The 23728-nt window shown below is 46.2% G+C and overlaps 1 long non-coding RNA gene across 1 annotated transcript in view; it reads right to left on the bottom strand.

The window, feature by feature from the left end:
• Positions 1-503: 503 nt before the first annotated feature.
• Positions 504-23728, bottom strand: part of LOC142071220 (uncharacterized) — a 38005-nt gene continuing 14780 nt past the window's right edge. The window contains exons 3-4 of the long non-coding RNA XR_012667279.1: positions 7454-7536; positions 504-3175 (exon numbers count right to left, since the gene is read on the bottom strand). This is a non-coding gene — a long non-coding RNA (uncharacterized LOC142071220). The remainder of the gene's footprint in view (positions 3176-7453; positions 7537-23728) is intronic.

Here is a 23728-nt window from a genome sequence, read left to right as displayed (position 1 = left end):
TGCTCTGCCTCATTTGGCATCTGCTCTTGAAGCCAAATCTAGACCATAATGTTTAGTGAATGGATTTACTGACTTCGGAGTAGCAGTCTTGTAAATTTGTAAAATAGGAACATATTAAGTGCTGCTACAGCTCTAGTATGAGGACATACAATAGTAGGCGCAGAAATATCTGCTAACTTGTAACGTTCAGTGATATATTGTTTAACCCATCTAGAATAGTCTGAGCAGACACACTATGTCTAGAGCCCTGTGCGGATACAAAACATGTATCTCTGCAATCCACAATCATGGTCCGCGGATATCTGCATATTTGCAGGGCTCTAACTATGACCCCACATTATTCTTAGCATAAAAAACAACCTACATGATTTTGTAAAACTCTTAGTTCTATGTAAATAATAAGTAAGCTCCCTTCCAGTATCTAAAGCGTGTAACATATTCCCCTCTATGTGGCTTAGGAAAAAATATTGGTAAACTAATTGTCTGATTGTAAGAAACTCAGATACTTTATTTGGTAAAAACCTGGGGGATCAAGTCTAAGAACACACTCATTACAGCATGCAGTTCACCCTTCTGGATGATAGTATAGCAATAATGAATACAGTTTTAATAGATAAATAAAATAAGGAACATTCCACCAAGGTTTCAAACAGTGGTTTCATAAACATAGATAAGACCTGAGAAAGATCCCAAGAGGGAACTGGATCCCTCAAAGGATACGTTAGGTACCCCCTTGATAACCTTTTAACTGTATCATCCACAAACAACAATCTATCACTGTCAAAAAAATGGTAAGCTGAGATAGCTGCCAAGTGAACTTTAAGAGGAACTAGATAACTCTTGAAATTTTAAGTAAGTTAAATACTCCAAAATGTAGAAGCTGAAACTGGAAAATCAAAGCAACACTTTCTAGTAGACAGCTTTCTAAAATGGAGCAGTCTATTCTGCACTAAGAAGGAACTGGACTGTTCAAGATTAGTCCAAGTCCAATAGCTTAGGCAGTCAAATGAAGAGACTGAGGGACCTGCCTTGCTATTGTGGCATGAGATCTGGAGACAGAAATGCATGCAAACTCTGTGTGACAGCTGAAGCAGGTCCAGATACTACTGCTGTCTTGGCCAAGCTGGGACAGTCAGTATCGTTCTTGCCCTGTCCTGATTAATCTTCTTCACCATTTTCTGAATTAATTGAAATGGAGGGAAAGCCCCTTTTCCACTGCACAAGGATGGTGTCTGAGATGGACTGACTGCCCTTCCTGCTCATGAACAGAAGAGACTACGCTTTTTATTGAATCTTGTTGCAAATAGGTTTACAGCAGGCCAACCACAACTGAAGATGCCTTTTGCTACTTGACCTTTGAAGGACCACTCATGCCTCTGAAAATTGTCCCTGCTGAAATGATCTGCTAGCACATTGCTCTCCCCTATCAAATGCAAGCTCACCAGCTAGACCTTGTGAAGAATGCACCATAATTCCATAATCTGACCACTTCAGCATATAAGTCGAAAGAATGAACACCCCCCGGTCTTTGTTCACATAATATGTAGTGATTGTGTTGTCTGCTGCAACCTGAATAATCTTCCCCTCTACATAAGGAAGGAAAGATCTGAGCGTCAAAAGAGTGGCTCTTGACACCAACACATGTATATGCAAGCTCGTTTCCTGAAAAGCCTTTTGGCTTCTGATTATGATATGGCCTAAATGCACACCCCATCCTTGTTGGATGAATCTGAAGTTATTGTGACCGATGGTGAAAGGGGAATTGAACAGGATGCCTCTGAGAACATTTGGTCTGTCCATCTATCATCTCAACAAATTGAGGACATTCTGAGGCATGGCAACTGTCGCAGGGCAAGTGCGCCCCATCCCTTTTGGGTTGGGGTCAGGGTAGTTATTTCCCTGTGGCTGAGTCTATACGATCCCCCCCTTGCCTCAGGATAGCGTGGCCTAGGGGTAAAAGTTAATATGGCTGCCCTTTCTCAGGGCTTTGTGGCCCCGTTGGTCAGAGTCAGTATGGCTGCCTTGTTCAACAGGGCTGTGTGGCCTCACAGAGAATCGGGATAGTAGGCTGCCAGCTAGGGGTGGGTGGCAGCTGAGTAGGAGGACCCAGGCCCACCCTGCTCCACTGGGTCCCAGCTCAGGGCCCTAGCAGTGGCAGGAGCACTCACCACTGGGTCGGTGGGGCATCCATCTGAAACACGATGATGCCACCCAGCACACTGACTAAGTCCCCCCTGAACTACTTCCTACCCTGTCCCTGGTGTGGTAGTCCTGGTGTCTCCAAAGTCCATAGGCTCCTCAGCCTGTGTGGCTGTCAACATCTCCGTTGGCCCTTGGGTGTCCACAGGAGCTTGGGCATTCACCTGCGTCTCAGTGTCTCTGGCCTCTGCCGTCTGGTGCCTCAACAGTTCCCGGACTGGAGCCTGCAGCAGGCATCCTCCTTCCTCAGCAGTCAGCCCCAAATGAGTTGGGCTGCTCCCTTTTATACTGGTCTCCAGACAGAGCATGTCCAGCAGGCCCAAGGGGGCATAGCCTCCTCAGCCAAGAGAGCAGAGTTGACCCTTGCCGTACCAGTGTGGGCAAGCACGCCTTGTCACAGCAACAAACATTTGAAGACTGTGACTTGAGACATCTGCATCAGCCTCATTCTGAGATGAGTAAATGGAGTTACATAAGTTGTAGCTGCCATCAAACTCATGAGATCCTGGAAGAGGCCCTCTTTCTGGGTTTGGCAGGTTCGCCTTTGGAAAACAGATTGCTCTATTTTCATAAACCTGTCCTCTGAGAAAAAGCGTTCATGGTTATTGAGTCCAATATAAAACTATAAGAAGAATTCTCTAGGTTGGGTATAGATTTTTTTTTTTTTTTTTTTTGCGTTCAGAAGCAGACCCAAATGTGAAAGGAGAGAATTGTAAAACCGATGGGACATAATAGTTCTTTTTTGCGTAATGGTCCCTATTGTATTCCACTGAGAGTTCAACGCACTCCATGCATCCGGAGCCAGAGGTTTTGAAAGCCGTAGTGTCTGTTGGTCCGCACATGCCCTTGCTCTACCTCATAGTTTTGCCGAGGCAATAAAGGGCAGGGTGGACCAACCACACTCTCAGTTCCTTCTTACTGCTGCATGGTCCAAGTCAGAGCCTCTACTGTTCTCTCATCTCTTGTGACGCACTTTCTAAAACACAGAAAAAAAGACTGTTTTACTCTTGTATATAGGTAATATTTTTGTTGTTTAGGTAATAGTTTTTTAGTATAGCAGTAGCTTTTAGGATTTGAGGACTTTGGACACTGTTTTTCCAGCCTCCCATTCCCCCATCAGTGCCCACACCTGAGTACTGGCTTATACCGAAGACAGCAGGGTTCAAGATCTGCACCTCCTGCTCTTGCTTATTCTCTGTCAGTGACGAGCACCAACACTGCCTTTTCTGCTTGGGGGAAGTCCACATTGCATCCAGGTGCAGTATCTACCTCCCAAGCCATACCCAGGAAGGCCAGGCCCTCCGCCTCAAGGAGCACCTCATGGAAGTCGCAATGAGGCTGCAGTTGGATCCAGGCCAGGGAACACCCACCCATCCCATACATCAGCCTGAGGAATCGAAGCGTGAGTCTCCTATTGAGGCGTTCAAGTCTGGTTCCACTGGAGTTATGGATCCCATGTCAGGGCCTAGTCATGAGGCAAGGAAGCATATGCGTAAACATGGCAGTAAGTCTTCCTCAAGGCCCAAGAAGGACACTGCGATCTTCCACAAATTCCAGCCATGGAGACATGGCATGTTCCAAGGCTCACAAATATGACAAGAAGTCACACAGAACACTGGACCCACTGGTCCCGGTCATCAAGCGATGTACCCCTTCCAGATCAGCACCGTTGAAATCAAGCGAACTCTCAGTTCTGAGACAGTCCTCTGTTCCAGCTTCCAGTTTTGTTTCTGACTGCAGAGTGCATGCTGCTGGCACTGGGGAGGCTCAAGTCAGCACCCAGCCTTAATGAACTCTTTGTATTGGAAGAGGTGAGGTCTCCACATCTTCAGGTGCATCAGCCACCTAAGAGAATACACTCCCCTGCTTTGCACTTACCTCCTTCGGGTCATATTCCTGACCCTCTCTTATGACTCCCAGGGTCCCAGTAGCACCACCATTCGAACAAGGCTCTGATTTCTCGGCATCGGAGGACTCTGATAGAAGGAAAGGTTCGCCTCTTCTGTACCATCAGCGTGACTATCCAAAGGTCCCACCGGCTCAGTGACAATACCCTCCCTTGTCTCATCTCGGGAGTCATTGGTACCCCTCTCTGTGGGGCCCTCTGCACCAACCGCCAGATCCTCCTAGTAGGTCATACTGGGGGTCTTGGCCCCAATATCTGCCTTTGGAACCTTCCTGATCAGCCCAAGAAGAATCCCCCATCTTGCACCTCCAGCCTTTGTCAAGTAGGCATTCAGAACTGGGGTTGGAGGATGCACTGCTTAGCCCAACTCCGACGGTAGCACCGGAACCAAAGCAGTTCACTTCATCTTCTCCAGATGCAGCAGCATTGTCTACTCATTCCTCCCACCCCGGATGACTACCGTCAGTTCCAGGAAATAGTTACAAAGAGAGTCTGATGTCCCCCACATTCCTCTGGAGGAAATGCAGGAGAGCCAACATCGGTTACTTGATATTGCATGCATTGGTACCTCCCCAAGTGGCACTACTGATCAATGATACCATTCTCCAACCAGCCCAAACTGACTGGCATACTCTGACCACTTGCACACTGACCCCAAAGGGTGTGGAAAAGAGCTACTATGTACAAGCAAAGGGGTCTGAGTTCTGTTTTCTCACCTCCTGCCCAATTCTCTGGTTATACAAGCAGCAACAGAATGAGTCCAACAGCAACATCCGCATTCTGCTCCATCATACAAGGAGGGTAAGAGACTGGACATCCGAGGTTGCAAGGTCTTTTCTTCAACCAGCCTTCAGTTTCAGATCTCCAACTACCTGGTATTATTAGCTAAATATGACTTCCTAAATTATGGTCAGTTAGTGGACAAGCTTCCCCAGCAGGATCAAGCTTTCTTCCAGATTATCTTAGAGGAAGACAAACTGGTCATCAGAATGACACTGCAGTCTTTGATGGATTCGGCAGACACATCTTTGTGCACTATGACCACAGGAATTGTCATGAGAAGGGAATCCTGGTTGCATTCATCTGATTTCCCCAGGGAGGTACAATATACTATTGAGGACCTCCCTTTTTATGAATCTCACCTCTTCAACCAGAAGTCTGATGATTCCCTGTAGTCCTTCAAAGACTCCAGAGCCATTCTGCAATTGCTGGGTATCTATACACCAGCACCCATGCTCAAGTTTTACCACCTGCCTCCTGCACAATGGTTCAGAACTCCTCAATTCTTTCATCGGTGCCCTACGAGCCTCCTCGTAAGCATCAGAAGACCTACTGATACCATCCTCCTGGTCCGTCCACACAGTTTTAAACACCACACAGTATTCACATAAGCAATATTTCTGAGTGCATCTGAGCCATTAACCATGTTTCATCCTGCCGTATGTATGACCCACCTCCTTTTCTTTTTGCAACATGTAGCTCTCTTTTTACCAGCTTGGAGTGTGATAACAATGGACAAGTATGTCCTGGATGTCCTTTGACATGGTTATACAATCGAGTTCATGACACTACCTCACCACATCCACATCCCCCATCCTCTGGGACCACTCTCACAACAGTATACTTGCCCTAGAGGTGGACGTCCTACTGCAAAGGGGAGTGTTAAAGCCTGGTCCTATGGCCTTTCAAGGCGCAGGGTTCTATTCCAGCTATTTCCTGGTACCCAAGAAGAAGGAAGGATGGAGACCAATCTTAGATCTGTCATCTCAACTGCTTCATACACAAACCAAAATTTTGTATGGTTACCCTTGCAGCCTCACTAGAAAGGGGCATGTAGTTTACAGCTCTCTAGAAACAAGACACTTACTTCCACATAGATATCCATCCTACCCATAGGAGATTTATGGTAGACTCTCAACACTTCCAACACAGGGTTCATTTCTCCCTTTGATGGTGGACGGACCCAGTTCAGGTTTGCACCAGGATACTCTTCCTTCCGTCTTCCCCAAGCATGGGGATCATCACAGATGTGTCACTCAATAGATGGGGTGCCCACATGGGTGAGCACATGACGCAAGGAACTTGGACTGCTCGGGAATCCAGGATCAACATCCTAGAACTTCGGGCGGTAAGGAAAGCATGTTGCACATTTCTCCCGTCCATTCACTCCCGTCATGTTCTCTTCATGTCAGATAACTCCACCACTGTTTACTGCATAAACAAACAAGGGGCTATGAAGTCACTTTGTGTGGAAGTGGTTTGTCTCTGGGACTGGTACATCACCCACAAGATCCTGTTGTCAGCAGCGTATCTTCCAGAGACTCAGAACCTAATTGCAGACTCTCTCAGCAGGAAATTTGTGAACGACCACAAATGGGAGCTACACGATGCTGTGATCACCAACATTTTTGACTGCTGCGGGACTCTAACCAGAGATCTCTTCACCTCCTCCACCAACAACAAATGCATCCAGTTTAGCTTGGTGCCCTTTCCCAAGGTGATGCCCTAGTCATCCACTGGTTGGAACAAATCACTTATGCCTTTCCTGCCCTACTGCATGTCCTACACAAGATCAGACTGGAGAGAGCTACAATCATCCTGATAACCCCATTTTGGCCTTGCCAATTCTGGTTTCCCCTCCTCTGCACGTCAGCACATCCCCTGCTTCTGCTGCCAGCTTCTCTGGAACTGCTCACACAACACAATGGCAGGATCAGGCATCCTGACCCACAGATGCTTCACCTGGAAGCTTGGGTTTTAGATGGCGAACTTTGCTAGAATGGGAATATTTGTCTGCAGTAGAGAATGTCCTCTTGAGTAGCAGGAAACCGTCTATGAGGTGGTCCTCTCGGGCCAAGTGGAAGTGTTTCACCTCTTGGGCCCAGCAGAGGTGTCTTACCCTTATTCCTCTTCTCTTGGACTATCTCCTGCCCCCAAAGGAGTCAGGACTCATTCTCAACCCCATCAAGGTGCATGTAGTGACTGTTAGTGGAGAGGCACTCTTTCTTTATGCACCCCTTTACTACAAGGTTTTAGAAGGGTCTCTTATGAACTTAACCTCCCCTTCAACCCATCGCTCCCCAATGGGACTTCAACCTTGTCCTCACAGTATTGATGAAATTTCCCTGTGAACCTCTGGCCTCTTGCTCCTGTCTCTCCTCTCCATGAACGTCACCCTCCGGGTAACTATTGCTTCTGCAAGAAGGGAAGGTGAATTGGGGGCCAGGATGGCAGGACCCCCCCCCCACTCCCTTATGTTCCATAATGACAAAGTTTCCCTGAGCTTGCACCCCAAGTGTCTGTCGAAGGTTGTATCCCACTTTCATCTCAACCAACCCATGCACTTACCTGTTTTCTTTCTGAAGCCACATGCATCAGCAGAGGAACAGTGCCTTCACTCCCTTGATGTCTACAGGGCCCTGGCCTTCTACCTGCAGAAGATGAGATCATTCAGGAAGTCCCCTAGACTGTTTATCGCTATAGCAGAAAAGATTAAGGGCCAAGCGATCTCTACTCAGAGGATTTTTAAGTGGGTTTCAGGGTGCATTACACTCTGTCAATTATCAGGACCTGCCTTGGGGTATGTGCCTGCTCCATAAGAATGCAAGCATTGACTGCGATTGCATTTCATGACATACCGCTTACCGATATGTAGGGCAGCCACGTGGAGTTCAGTACATACCTTTTCTTCCCATTACACCTTGGTGCAAGATGGCAATGGATGCCTTGTTTGGCATGGCTGTTCTCCATTCCACGGTTCCATCATCTTCCTTGCACTCCTCTTAAATAGGTACTGCATGTTAATCATCCTCAGTGAAATACAGCAGGGGCCATCACTCCTGGCCCCTACTGTAGAAGAGGAAGTTACTTACCTGTAACTACTGCTTTCAAAATCTCTGGATCCAGACGCATGGCATATAATCCTCAGCGGAATACAGAGAGGGACCATACTTCTCAAAAAACCTCCAGTTACAGGTAAGTAACCTCCTCATCTTTGGGTATGACAGCCTTTACCCATATTTGAATGATTGCTAAACAAAAATACCCTGTTTTCTCAGATGTGCCACTACCATAGAAAGGCATTTTATAAAAACTCTTGATGCTGTGGTCAGGCTAAGCAGGAGGACTTTCTACTGAAAATGCTGTTGGGCTATTACAAAATGAAGGTATTTTTGACTACTCTGTTGGATAGAAATATGAAAATATGCACCCTTCAAATCGAGAGTTGAGAACCAGTCCATAGTTGTAAGTGAGGGAATTGAGACTAAGGTTAACATACATCTCAACATTCTGATTTTATATCTGTTCAGTTTTCTTAAATCTAAAACTGGATGAAAACCCCATCTTTTTTCTGTCCTAGGAAGTACCTTGAATAAAAACCCTGACCCCACAGAAGTTTGGGTATCTCCTTGACAGCTCTTATCTGGAGCAATGTGTGTACTTCTGAAAGTAAAATAACCCCTGTGACGGGTTGGATCACAGAAACCTCCTTAGGGCTGCCAACTGATGTGCCAAGACTATTTTTGCCCCTGGTTTTCCTGCCAGCTTGGGACTCCAGAACCCTGCTTGGATATGCCAGACAGGCTTGTTGGCCACAAACACACACCAGGTCTGAACCATGCCCCACAAACTGCAAGATTAACTGAAAGCAGCATAAGAAGTATTCCTGTCTTTAACACTCAGCTGCCCAACTCCCAATGGGGTCCAAAACCCAAATAAATCCGTTTTACCCTGTATAAAGCTTATACAGGGTAAACTCATAAATTGTTCGCCCTCTATAACACTGATAGAGAGAGATGCACAGCTGTTTCCGCCCCCTCCCCCCCAGGTATTAATGCATACTCTGGGTTGAATAATAAGTTAAAAGTGATTTTATTAAATACAGAAAGTAGGATTTAAGTGGTTCCAAGTAGTAACAGACAGAACAAAGTGAACTACCAAGCAAAATAAAACAAAACATGCAAGTCTGTGCCTAATACAGTAAGAAAACTGAATACAGATAAAACCTCACCCTCAGAGGTGTTCCAGTAAGCTTCCTTTTGCAGACTAGTCTCCTAGTCTGGGTCCAGCAATCACTCACACCGCCTGTAGTTACCATCCTTTGTCCCAGTTTCAGGTAACCTTTGGGGTGGAAAGGCTAACTCTTGAGCCAGCTGAAGAAAAAATGGAAGGATTTCTTTCTCTTGTGGGTGGACACCCTTCCCTCCCCCTGTGTAGAATCCAGCTACAAAATGGAGTTTTGGAGTCACATCGGCAAGTCACATGTCCATGCATGACTGGGTTCCTTATCAGCCAAGCCACATTCCTGGGAAAGCTCAGATGTGGATTGGCATCTCAAAGTTCATTGTTGGCTTAAGGGCTTCTTGATTGGGCACTTACTGAGCATAGTCTTTTCTCAGGAAGCTGGCCAACTGCTTCACTGAGGCAATTTAAAATTAAACAGGTATACAGCCAATATTTATAACTTCGAGTACAAAAATGACACATGCATACAAATAGGATGAATATATTCAGAAGATCATAACCTTTGCAGAGATATGTTACATGGCATATGTAGCTGTCAAGGTTCCTTCCCCACTCTGAACTCTAGGGTACAGATGTGGGGACCTGCATGAAAACCTCCTAAGCTTACTTTTACCAGTTTAAGTTAAAACTTCCCCAAGGTACAAACTATTTTACCCTTTGCCCTTGGACTTTCGCTGCCACCACCAAACCGGTTTAACCGGTTACTGGGAAAGAGTTGTTTGGAAACGTCTTTCCCCCCAAAATCCTACCAACCCTTGCACCCCACTTCCTGGGGAAGGTTTGGTAAAAATCCTCACCAATTTGCTAGGTGACCAAAGACCCAAACCCTTGGATCTTAAGAACAATGAAAAAAGCATTCAGTTTCTGAAAAGAAGAATTTTAATAGAAGTAAAAAGAATCACCTCTGTAAAATCAGGATGGTAAATACCTTACAGGGTAATTAGATTCAAAAGAGAGAATCCCTCTAGGCAAAACCTTAAGTTACAAAAAGACACAAAGACAGGAATATCCATTCCTTTCAGCACAGCTTATTTCCTCAGCCATTTAAAGAAATCATAATCTAACGCATATCTAGCTAGATTACTTACTAAGTTCTAAGGCTCCATTCCTGTTCTGTCCCCGGCAAAAGCATCACCCAGACAGACCGAGACACTTTGTTTCTCCCTCCCCCCAGCTTTTGAAAGTATCTTGTCTTCTCATTGGTCATTTTGGTCAGGTGCCAGCGAGGTTATCCTAGCTTCTTAACCCTTTACAGGTGAAAGGGTTTTTCCTCTGGCCAGGAGGGATTTTAAAGGTGTTTACCCTTCCCTTTATATTTATTACAGTAGCATAAAACATATTCCGGTTATGTTACATATACATTCATAAACATATTTCCATAAAGCCTTATGGGGGTGCAATGTCACAACCCCATGAGAAGGTTCCCTAAAAAGGGAAGCATAGGGGGAATTGAAAGAGGGTTGATTTTTTGAACTGAAAGGCATAGCTCTTCTCTTTAATTTCAAGGACCAATCAATCCAGTGTAATCAGCCTCTATTTATTGATGAATTGGGCTAGCCTGTCTCCAAATAAAAGATGGGTTAGGTCCTCACTAATTGGCCCATGACTCTCAATCCTCACCTCACATCTGAGGCTTAGTATTCAATGAAGGAAGGAAGAGCAGGCTGTTTCATTTTAAGTCTAGAGACAGACCTCTTTTTGTGCTGGCTCTGGAAAGAAGACATAGGTGGCTGATGCTGTTGCCCAATATCTCTGATTTGAGAAGAAATAATTACAACTGAGAGTAAAATTGTCTCTGTCAAAAAGTAGTAGAAGGCCTCCTTTTTGTTGAGGGATAAAGACCCACTGAATGAGCAGTGGGTCTAGTTTCCTTAAATTTTTCCAACAGTTCATCAGTCTTATTGCTGAAAAGACCACCCCCTTTTAAGGAGAGCTCTTCCACTTTAATTCTAGTGTCTTCAGCCATGGAAGATGAACAGAGTGAAGCATGTCTCTTCAAAGTAACAGAAGATTCTGAAGCCTTAATTGATGTTCTGTGGGTATGCTTTGCCACATTCTGTCCTTCTGTCAAAATAGCATTCGCCAGTCTTTTATCATCTCACAAATCTTGGGCAAACACAGCCATCCTTTCCCATAGATGGAACTTATAATACACCTGCACTGCTTGATAATTAGCCACCCTAATAACAAGAGAAGCAGAAGAAGTTGCACCAGTGTGCAACTGGCCACCATCTAGCACAAGGTGTTTTTGGAAGGGTTTGCAATGCCTCATTGGGGCAAATGAGTCATGCTGGGATGATTGTGAACATAGTTTCACCATCCCATAATTGTATCTGCATCCCACAATGTTTTGCGCCTCTTTTCAAAAGCCCTGTAAACCCGCGTGTCTACGATCTCTGTGAGAAGCATAGATCCTGCACAGCTCTGCACTACTGTGATAAGCATTGCAAGCGCAACGTGCCGGATCCTGAAGCATTTGCAGAGCTGTCAGAGGAGCCGCAGAGAACATGACGATTCCTTGAAGGCTAGCTTGCTGTTGGACACAGAAAGAAACAATTAAAGATTGTTGGCATTCATGGAGCAGCTGCAGACAGTGCAGCACCAGTTCTGGGCCAGAGAAACAAACACTGAGTGGTGGGATCATCGTTATGCAGGTATGGAATGACAAGCAGTGGCTGCGGAACTTTCAGATGTGCAAGGCAACATTCCTGGAAGTATGTGTGGAGCTTTCCCCCACCCTCCAATTTAGCAACAACACAATGAGAGCTGCATTGACAGTGGAGAAGCAAGTGGCAATCACTGTGTGGAAGCTTGCAACGCCAGATTGCTACTAATCTGTCGGGAATCAATTTGGAGTTGGGAAATCCACCCTAGAGGTTGCTGTGATGCAAGTGTGCAGGGCCATTAATTGTGTCCTGCTATGAACTTAGGAAGGAAGAATCCCATGCACCACTACAGGCTGGGGACCGACTGGCTAAGCAGCAGTTCTGCAGAAAAGGACCTGGGGATTACAGTGGACAAGAAGCTGGATATGAGTCAGCAGTGTGCCCTTGTTGCCAAGATGGCCTATGGCATATTGGGCTGCATTAGTAGGAGCATTGCCAGCAGATCGAGGGAAGTGATTATTCCCCTCTATTCGGCACTGGTGAGGCCACACTTGGAGTACTGCATCCAGTTTTGGTCCCCCCACTACATAAGGGATGTGGACAAATGGGAGAGAGTCCAGCGGAGAGCAACAAAAATTATTAGGGGGCTGGTTTCAGAGTAGCAGCCGTGTTAGTCTGTATTCGCAAAAAGAAAAGGAGGACTTGTGGCACCTTAGAGACTAACAAATTATTTGAGCATAAGCTTTCGTGAGCTACAGCTCACTTACGAGGAGAGGCTGAGGGAACTGGGGTTATTTAGTCTGCAGAAGAGAAGAGTGAGGGGGGATTTGATAGCAGCCTTCAACTGCCTGAAGGGGGGGTTCCAAAAAGGGTGGAGCTCGGCTGTTCTCAGTGGTGGCAGATGACGGAACATGAAGCAATGGTCTCAAGTTGCAGTGGGGAGGTTTAGATTGGATATTAGGAAACACTATTTCACTAGGAGGTGGTGAAGCACTGGAATGGGCTACCTAGGGAGGGAGGTAGTGGAATCTCCATCCTTAGAGGTTTTTAAGGTCAGGCTTGACAAAGCCTTGGCTGCGATGATTTAGTTGGTGTTGGTCCTGCTTTGAGCAGGGGATTGGACTAGATGACCTCCTGAGGTCTCTTCCAACCCTAATCTTCTATGATTCTGTGAAGAACTGTGACTCTGGGCAATGTGCAGGAGATAGTGGATGGTTTGCAACAATGTTTCTGAAATGTAGTGGGGCAACAGATGGCACGCATATCCCTATTTTGGTACCAGACCACAAGGCCTCAGAGTACGTCAAGAGAAAAGGCTACTTTTCTATGGTAATGCAAGCACGGGTGAATCACTAGGGATGTTTTACCGACATAAGTGTGGGATGGTCAGGGAAGTGTGGGATGGTCACATGTGTGATGCATCCATCTTTAAGAACACAGGACTGTTCAGAAAGCTGCAAGCAGGGACTTTCTTTCCAGACAAGAGGATTACCATTGGGGATGTTTAAATGCTAGTAGTGATCCTGGGAGACCCAGTTTACCCCTTGCTCCCCTGGCTCATGAAGTCATACATTTTGCACCTTGACAGCAGCAAGAAGCACTTCAACTACAGGCTGAGCAGGTGCAGAATGACAGTTGAATGTGAAGTGATTTGGCCATCTGAAAGCACTGTCTACTCACAAGTTTAGATCCTCCTCTTCTTCGGCCAACACCTTCTCCTCACTGTTCACTCCGGGGGCCTGTGACTCTAACTCACCCAAAGTATTCAGGGGAGCTTGTAGCAGGGGTGGTGGGATCTCCACTGAGGAAGGCATGCAGCTCTTTGTAAAAGCATCATGTCTGCAGCTCGACACCAGAGCAACTGTTAGCCTCCCTTGCCTTCTGGTAAGTCTGCCCACAGCTCCTTGGCTTTCACATGGCACTACTGTGGGTTCCTTTTGTAGCCCTGCTCCTCCATGCCCTGAGCGATCTGTTCCTCGATACCGACATTTCTACAGCTGGACCGGAGCAGTGCCTGCACAGCCTCTTTTCCCCACAGACCCAGGAGATCCAACACCTCCTGTGTACTCCAGTCAGGAGAACGTCTGCAGCAGGAAGCCAGCATGGTCATCTAGGTAGTTGCTAGGTGAGCTCTCTGCACTGAGCAAACAGGAAATGGAATTTCAAAAGTTTGCGGAGCTTTATAAGGGGAGGGGCGTGTACCTGGCTGCCGGGTAGTGGAGTTCAAAATGGTGACCAGAGCGGTCAGTGTGGGACACCTCCTGGAGGCCTCTAAAATGGACATAAGTAACACAGTGTCTACACTGACACTGTATCTACCTAACTATATCAACCTAAGTGCTACGCCTCTCACAGAGGTGGAGTTAAGTCAGAGTAGCAGGCGAGTTATATCATATATGTATATATATGCATATATATTATATGCATCCGATGAAGTGATCTGTAGCTCACGAAAGCTTATGCTCAAATAAATTTGTTAGTCTCTAAGGTGCCACAAATACTCCTTTTCTTTTTGCGAATACAGACTAACACGGCTGCTACTCTGAAACCTATTAGCAGGAGTGACATTTTAGTGTAGACGCTTATAGAGTTAGGTCGACATAAACTGCCTTGTGTCGATTTAACTCTGTAGTGTAGTCCAGGGCTAAGCCTGATACTGGCTGCAGCCACAGCCAGGGAATTAAGCACAGAATGGGTATGAAAACCCTTCGTGGGGTATCTGATACAGTTTCTTCACTTTTTTGGAAATAAGATGTCAGGAAGCAGGAGTTGACCAAACAGTCATAGCAGGCTACAAAAGACAATCCAGAATCTACATCCTACTTGTGGCGGTAGCCCAAAGGATGTCAAATAGTAGGTGGGAGGTTTCCTCCATAGCTACTGAAATTAAGTTCAGTGGGGATACCATGCAGTCCACCAAGTCATGGAACTGCAAAGCATCCTTAGAAGTGGAAGAAGCAGAAACTATGCCACATGCTGATCAGGTGATAAATCAGGAACTCATCAATGATGATCCCAGCTTCCTGGAACCTTTAGACAGCTTAGCCTTACTGGAGAAAGCCACCAGAGCTGAAACAGCCTTCTTAGTTTTTGGATCCAATGATCTCCGGAAACAGGATGGCTTAGAAGCAAAAGCTCCCTTAAGCAGAAGCACCTGCAGTCTGTTCTTCGTCTCCTTGTGCACTCTGAACATGAAAGTCTGGCAAATAGAACACCCCGAAGGAGAGTGGCCTTCCCTGAGGCACATAAGGCACCTAATGTGGTTGTCACTGCCAGGGAGATAACAGGGCATGAAGCACATCTCTTAAAACCTGGTTTCTTCCTCTATTCTGGTTCTGCCATTATGTGGAACTGACTTTACAAACTATACTAAACTATCTTACACTAAAAAGAAAGAACAACTATAAACCATCAAAGGCACTTATAAATCCGGGGGAGAGGGGGAACCTTGATCCGAATGGCTCACTTCCATCTGATGCAGAGGTTGGAAGGAACTGAGGCCATACAGGGCGCAGTGCCACCTTATATAGCCTTGTCCACAGAATGTTGAGATCTGCTGAGGAGAGGGGTGGGAGGGAGTGCATGTGCGCACTAACAAGTACTGCTTGGAAGGCTCTACCATGAGGTGCCACCATGCGACGCAGTATCCATAAGTGGGAATATGCAGAACCACTTGAAGATGAGGATTAGAGTCTAGCACAGCAGTGTTTATGCTGTATTCTGTAGTAATAACTTGTGTAATGTGACCACCTTTTGTTTCATTTACTTCAATCTTAAATTAGTCCTTTAAAGTCTATTCTAGTGATTATACCGTACTTTTCTGTTTGTGAACTGGTACTCTTGATTATAGGGAAATATATGAATTATAGTGGTGACAAAAAAAACAGAATAATGCAACATGAAGAGTATTGTGGATTAAAATGTGGTGACTGTTGGGGGAAAAAAAGTGTATTCAATATTCTACTGTAAGGCTTTGTATATCCAATTTGTGCTGTATACAAACCCAGATTTTTCTAACTGCTAGTACTGCAAGCTTTTCATGATCCCTGAAAGTGAGATTCGTGAAATCCCTTCTATGCATTTATTCAGCAGTAATATTTGGCATCTGAAACAGTTATTAATATTGTTTATGCACAACGTAAAGTAGCATGCAACTTGCTCTTGAGTAATTGTCCACATGGATCCCATTTCTGGTGTGCATATGCCCCATCTGTATGAGATCAGATTGTTTTTGCCAACAGTCTCCACCGTGGCCTTGTCTGCCCTCTGAATGCCTTAACATCCTTCACCCCCCAACAGGCCCTCTGCCCGTGGTGGTAAAATGAAATCCTTGGCAGCATCCACTTCTCCTTGCACATAGTATTACTTAAATCCCTTTGGTTTATATAGTTACTATATTAGTCTAGATCAATGGTTCTCAACCAGGGGTCTGCAAGCAGGCTTCAGGGGGTCTGCCAACCAAGACCAGTATTAGACTTGCTGGGATCTTGGACCCCAAGACCCGTCACCTAGGGCTGAAGCCAAAACTTGAGCAACTTAGCTTTGCAGGTCCCGCTCTGGCATTTGACCCAGGCAATTGCCCTGCTTGCTACCCCTTAATGCTGACCCTGGCTTTTATATGCAGAAAAACAGTTGTTGTGGCACAGATGGGCCATAGAGTTTTTGTAGCATGTTGGGGGTGAGGCTCAGAAAGAAAAAGTTTGAGAACCCCTGATCTAGATAGTGTTAGTTTCTCTGATTATTTTTATGCCTGTTGCCTTAAAAAAAAAAAAAAAAAAAAAAAGATTGTTAATATTAGGGGCTTCCGTGATAACGGGATCCACAGGCTCCACAGTAACCTCCAGGGCTAAAGCTAAGTCCCTGGGGTTCAAAATTTGCCCCTCCTTGTGATGTGGCTATTCCAATGAACAACTCTCATTCTGTATCTTTTTTTTTAATCCATTACCCCGAGTAGGTATTCAATTTGCCATTCTTTTTCTAAAAGAACTGAGAAGTGAGAGAGGCTTGCCTTAAATTAATATTCATGGAGTGTTCTATCAGAACCTCCTCAAATCCAGAGGAAAAAGGCTGTAATAGGCTTTATCCCTGAATGCTCCTATGAGCTACAGCTCAACTTTGAGCTCTCAAGTTCATTTGTCAAAGAACAGCTTCTGAGAGTGGCAGAGAAACTTCTCCTCCAGAACCAAGACTTAAGTCACCCCTTCTGGTGTTTATGAAAGCAAGACAAAAAAATCATCAGGTGTTAGACTAATCTCAGGTGCTACAGTCAAAGAAGTAGCCAATGGCCTAAGATGGGCCCTTCTGATGCCTTAGTACTGATTGTGGAACAAGTGCCTGCACTATCAGCTAAATCTAGAGACCACATCTGTCCTGGCACCAACTTCCCAGTACCATTATCACCACAATACTGCATGAAAAAATTATGATACTGGTACTGGCTCCTTCTCCCTCCCAGATAGAAAAGACATAGGGGCACACTAGCACCCCAGAAAAGGTGGCCCCACAGCACCTTTTCTATTTTCTATTTGGGCATCATAACATCACCTGCCTCCCTTGAAAAATCGTATCTCTGCTGTTTTGGTCTAGTGGCACCTTCCATCAGTCTATAAGGATATATTCAGCACCAATTTCTGCAAACTATTCTCCTGTTCAGGGCCTATCAAGGTTCCTCCCCCACTCTGAACTCTAGGGTACAGATGTGGGGACCTGCATGAAAAACCTCCTAAGCTTATCTTTACCAGCTTAGGTCAAAACTTCCCCAAGGTACAAAATATTCCACCCTTTGTCCTTGGATTGGCCGCTACCACCACCAAACAAATACTGGTTACTGGGGAAGAGCTGTTTGGACGCGTCTTTCCCCCCAAAATACTTCCCAAAACCTTGCACCCCACTTCCTGGACAAGGTTTGGTAAAAAGCCTCACCAATTTGCCTAGGTGACTACAGACCCAGACCCTTGGATCTTAAGAACAATGAACAATCCTCCCAACACTTGCACCCCCCCTTTTCTGGGAAATGTTGGATAAAAAGCCTCACCAATTTGCATAGGTGACCACAGACCCAAACCCTTGGATCTGAGAACAATGAAAAAGCATTCAGTTTTCTTACAAGAAGACTTTTAATAAAAATAGAAGTAAATAGAAATAAAGAAATCCCCCCTGTAAAATCAGAATGGTAGATACCTTACAGGGTAATTAGATTCAAAAACATAGAGAACCCCTCTAGGCAAAACCTTAAGTTACAAAAAAGATACACAGACAGAAATAGTTATTCTATTCAGCACAGTTCTTTTCTCAGCCATTTAAAGAAATCATAATCTAACACGTACCTAGCTAGATTACTTACTAAAAGTTCTAAGATTCCATTCCTGGTCTATCCCCAACAAAGACAGAATACAGACCACAGACCCTTTGTTTCTCTCCCTCCTCCCAGCTTTTGCAAGTATCTTGTCTCCTCATTGGTCATTTTGGTCAGGTGCCAGCGAGGTTACCTTTAGCTTCTTAACCCTTTACAGGTGAGAGGAGCTTTCCCCTGGCCAGGAGGGATTTCAAAGGGGTTTACCCTTCCCTTTATATTTATGACACGCCCCCCAAATCTCAGCTAGGGTGAAACACTGGCTGGGATTTCTTCCTGGAGCTCTAGGAAAAACAGAGTTAATAAGACACATGCATCTCTAAATATACTACCAAGTACATAAAGGCTAACAATATTTTCTACATCTCAAGGATGATTTTAACCAGTTGATTCTGGGAAACTTTCACGGGAGAGTGCATCAGCCACTTTGTTAGAAGCTCCAGAGATGTGTTGGATGTCGAAATCAAAATCTTGGAGAGCTAAACTCCACCGAAGAAGTTTTTTGTTAGTTTCTTTGACGGTGTGAAGCCACTTCAGTGCAGCATGGTCGGTTTGCAGGTGGAAACGCCGTCCCCAAACATATGGACGTAGCTTTTCCAGAGCGTAGACAATGGCGTAACATTCTTTTTCAGTGACTGACCAGTTGCTTTCCCTCTCAGACAGTTTTTTGCTGAGAAACACTACAGGGTAGAATTCTTGATCAGGTCCTTTCTGCATTAAAACTGCTCCCACACCACGCTCGGACGCATCTGTGGTTACTAGGAACGGTTTGTCAAAGTCTGGGGCCCTTAGTACAGGGTCAGACATGAGTATCGCTTTAAGCTTGTTAAAGGCCTTCTGACGCTTTTCGGTCCACTGAACAGCATTTGGCTGTTTCTTTTTGGTTAGGTCTGTCAGTGGGGCGGCGATTTGGCTGTAGTGCGGTACAAATCGTCTGTAATAACCGGCCAAGCCTAAGAAGGATTGAACCTGTTTCTTTGACTTTGGGACAGGCCACTTTTGGATAGCATCCACTTTGGCCTGTAGGGGGCTGATAGTTCCTTGACCCACCTGGTGTCCAAGGTAAGTCACTCTGTTTAGGCCTATTTGACACTTCTTAGCCTTAACAGTTAGTCCTGCCTCCCTTATGCTCTCAAGGACTTTTTGTAGACGTTCCAGGTGGTCTGCCCAGGAATCTGAAAATATGGCCACATCGTCAAGGTAGGCGACTGCATATTCTCCTAATCCCGCTAGGAGACCATCTACAAGTCTTTGGAAAGTGGCGGGTGCATTTCGCAGCCCGAAAGGGAGTACATTAAATTCATACACCCCGAGATGTGTGGTGAAGGCTGACCTTTCCTTGGCAGATTCATCTAGCGGTACCTGCCAGTACCCCTTGGTTAAGTCCAAGGTAGAGATGAACTGGGCCCGTCCCAGTTTCTCTAATAGTTCATCTGTGCGTGGCATTGGATAGTTGTCTGGGCGAGTTACAGCATTTAGCTTACGGTAGTCCACGCAAAAACGTATTTCCCCATCTGGTTTGGGAACTAGAACCACTGGAGATGCCCATGCACTTTCAGAGGGGCGGATTACACCCATCTGTAACATATCCTGGATCTTCCGTTCTATAGCAGTTTTAGCTTGAGGAGACACCCAGTAAGGTTGGACTCTAATTGGGTGAGCATTACCTGTGTCAATGGAGTGGTATGCCCGTTGAGCCAGTCCTGGGGTGGCCGAGAACGTTGGCGCGTAGCTAGTGCACAGCTCCTTGATCTGCTGTTGCTGCATACGCCCAAGGGTCATGGAGAGGTTCACCTCTTCCACACCACCAGCTCATTTCCCTTCGTAGTAGACACCTTCAGGCCACTCAGCGTCGTCTCCTCCCTGGGCTGTAAACTGACAAACCTTTAATTCTCTGGAATAAAAGGGCTTTAGAGAATTAATATGGTACACCTTAGGCTTTCGGTTGGAGGTGGGGAATGCTATGAGATAATTAACAGCTCACAGGCGCTCCTGGACCGTGAATGGCCCTTCCCACGATGCTTCCATTTTATGGACCTGGAGCGCCTTTAAGACCATGACCTGGTCTCCTACTTTGAAGGAACGCTCTCTGGCATGTTTATCATACCAGGCTTTTTGCTCTTTTTGAGCATCCTGTAAGTTTTCTCTAGCAAGGGCTAAAGAGGTTCGGAGGGTGTTTTGTAGGTTGGTTACAAAGTCCAGAATGTTAGTTCCTGGAGAAGGTGTAAATCCCTCCCATTGCTGCTTCACCAACTGCAATGGCCCCTTAACCTCATGGCCATATACAAGTTCAAATGGGGAAAACCCTAAACTGGGATGTGGTACAGCTCTGTAGGCAAAGAGCAACTGCTGCAACACTAGGTCCCAATCATTGGAGTGCTCATTTACAAATTTACGTATCATGGCCCCCAAAGTTCCATTAAACTTCTCCACCATGCCATTTGTTTGATGGTGGTAAGGAGTGGCAACCAAGTGATTTACCCCATGAGCTTCCCAAAGGTTTTTCATAGTTCCTGCCAGGAAATTAGTCCCTGCATCTGTGAGGATGTCGGAGGGCCAACCTACCCTGGCAAAAATGTCTGCTAGTGCCTGGCACACACTTTTAGCCCTGGTGTTGCTTAGAGCTACTGCTTCCGGCCATCGGGTGGCAAAATCCATGAAAGTCAGTATGTACTGCTTTCCTCTGGGTGTCTTTTTCGGAAAAGGACCCAGAATATCCACAGCTACTCGCTGAAATGGAACTTCAATGATGGGGAGTGGCTGGAGAGGGGCTTTGATCTGGTCTTGGGGTTTTCCCACCCTTTGGCACACCTCACAAGACTGGACATAGGTAGAAACATCCTTGCCCATTCCCTCCCAGTGGAATGACCCCCCCAAACAGTCTTTGGTCCTGTTCACCCCAGCATGGCCACGAGGGTGATCATGGGCTGAGCTCAAGAGCTTGGCCCGGTATTTAGTTGGAACTACCAACTGTCTCTGAGGATGCCAGTCTTCCTGGTGTCCCCCAGAAAGAGTTTCCTTGTATAAAAGTCCTCTTTCTACAACAAACCTGGATTGATTAGAAGAGCTGAGAGGCGGTGGGTTGCTCCGTGCCGCCGTCCAAGCTCTCTGGAGGCTTTCATCTGCTTTCTGTTCGGTCTGGAACTGTTCCCTTGATGTTGGAGACATCAGTTCCTCATGGGATTGTGGACCTAGGCATGGTCCCTCTGGAAGCGATATAGGGGATGGAGCTGTTTCTGTTGACTGTGAACCGCTCTCCACTGGTGCACTATGTTGGGATTCAGGCTCCGGCTGAGCCTCTTGTGTAGGGTTATCGGCTGCTGCCAGTTCAGGTTCGGTGGGGCCCTCTGGTGTTGAGGTTGCAAGTGCTGGATTCAGTGCTGACACTGGGTCTGGTGTTGGTTGTTCAGCTGGTTCCGGTTCTGGGACTGGTTCCGTCTGGGTCTCTGGGACGGGATCCACTACTGCTGTTGCAGACATTGGCCTGGGGTCCGGGTCCATCACCTCTGACCAGGTCCTGATAGAAGTTTCCGGAACAGAGCTAGGCCTCACGGCTTGTTTAGCCTGGCTGCGGGTGACCGTTCCCACCCTCTTGGCCTGCTTCATATGATTGGCCAAGTCTTCCCCCAACAGCATGGGGATGGGATAATCATCATAGACTGCAAAAGTCCACGTTCCTGACCAGCCCTTGTACTGGACAGGCAACTGGGCTGTAGGCAAATTGAAAGAGTTGGACTTGAAGGGTTGAATCGTTACTTGGATCTCTGGGTTGATTAAATTGGGGTCCACTAAGGAAGTATGGATAGCTGACACTTGTGCTCCGGTGTCCCTCCACGCGGTGACCTTCTTCCCACCCACACTCACAGTTTCCCTCCGCTCCAAGGGTATCTGGGAGGTATCTGGGCCTGCGGACCTCTGGTGTGATTCCGGTGCAATGAACTGTAATCTGTTGGGGTTCTTGGGGCAGTTGGCCTTTACATGCCCCAGCTCGTTACATTTAAAACATCGTCCAGCTGACGGGTCACTGGGGCGAGGTGGGTTGCTGGAGAATGGGGTGTTGGGACAATAAGGGGTCTGGAGGGTTCTTTGGGAGGTAGGTGGGGCCTTGGGCGGCCCCCGGTAATAGGGTGTGGTCTGGGGTTGTCCCTTCTGGTCTCCGCTCCAACTGCGACCAGTTTTCTTCTTCTCTGCCACCTCCACCCATCTGACTCCAATCTCTCCTGCCTCGATTACAGTTTTGGGTTTCCCATCTAGGATGTATCTTTCTATTTCCTCAGGAACACCCTCTAAGAATTGTTCCATTTGCATTAGGAAGGGCAAATTTACTGGAGATTCAACACTTGCTCCTGATATCCAGGCATCCCAATGTTTCACAATGTGGTAGGCATGTCGGGTAAATGACACGTCTGGTTTCCACCTTAGGGCTCTGAACCTCCAACGAGACTGCTCGGGTGTTATCCCCATTCTGACTCTTGCCTTGGATTTAAACAGTTCATACTTGTTCATGTGTTCTTTAGGCATTTCAGCTGCCACCTCAGCTAAGGGTCCACTGAGCTGCGGCCTCAGCTCTACCATGTATTGGCCAGTAGAGATGTTGTATCCAAGGCAGGCCCTTTCGAAGTTTTCTAGGAAGGCCTCAGTATCATCGCCTGCCTTGTAGGTGGGGAACTTTCTGGGATGGGAAGTGGTACTTGGAGAAGGATTACTAGGGTTTGTTGGGATATTCTGCTGAGCCTTTATCTTCTCCATCTCCTCCACATACTTCCTCTCTTTTTCCTTCTCCTCCAGTTCTTTGTCCCTCGCTTCCATAGCTTTCCTGTGAGCAGCCGCTTGGTGGTGTTCTGCCTCTCTCGCTGCCTCCCTTTCTTGTTCCTTCTTCAGCAGCATGAGTTCTATCTGTCTTTCATGTTCCCTTTGTCTTTCCGCAGCCTGAAATCTGGCTAATTCCAGCTTGTGTCGAGCCGTGGATTTTGTCATTCTAACCTCTCTGTTTTAACTAACTTTACACCCAAGGTTTAGAAATAAACAAAACTTGGCTGTAAAATTTTGCTGTGCTGGAATAAAATACCTATTCTCTGATAGTGATTGTCAGCCTACAGAAAAAGACAATTCCCTTGTCTCTGCTCTGGGCCCAAATCAAAGCAAAAAACCTCCAACTACTTGGAAACCTGCTTACCAGCAGCCCAAAGGGAAAAAAAATCCTTTTTAAACTGGTGCTCCTTGTCAAAAATCAAAATCCTAAAAAAAAAAACCTTGCCCTTTTTGTCTCCAGGCGAATGGGTAGAACACCCCCCTCCCTATTTACTTTTAGGGAAAAAAAAAAACCTCTGTGTTGGAAGACTGTGAGTTTCCCTGCAGGAGTTAAGTACCCTGCCTCCAGGCAAAGAAAACCTGCAATTCACAAAGATAATCCCCTTTTGTCTCAGCTCTGGCTCCAAAGCAGAGAGAAAACGAGCTGCTTTTCCAGCAGCTCCAAAGGAAAAAAAAATTCCTTTTTAAAATCTGTATTTCTAGTTCAAAAAATCTCAACTGGATCTCAAAATGATTTCAGGTTAATCCCACCACTATGCCACCATGTCAAGGTTCCTCCCCCACTCTGAACTCTAGGGTACAGATGTGGGGACCTGCATGAAAAACCTC

The sequence above is a fragment of the Caretta caretta genome, chromosome 2 (assembly GCF_965140235.1).
Source record: "Caretta caretta isolate rCarCar2 chromosome 2, rCarCar1.hap1, whole genome shotgun sequence".
NCBI classification, from domain to species: domain Eukaryota; kingdom Metazoa; phylum Chordata; order Testudines; family Cheloniidae; genus Caretta; species Caretta caretta.
Note: the sequence above shows the minus strand (reverse complement) of the source record. Positions and strands in the feature narration are given on the sequence as shown.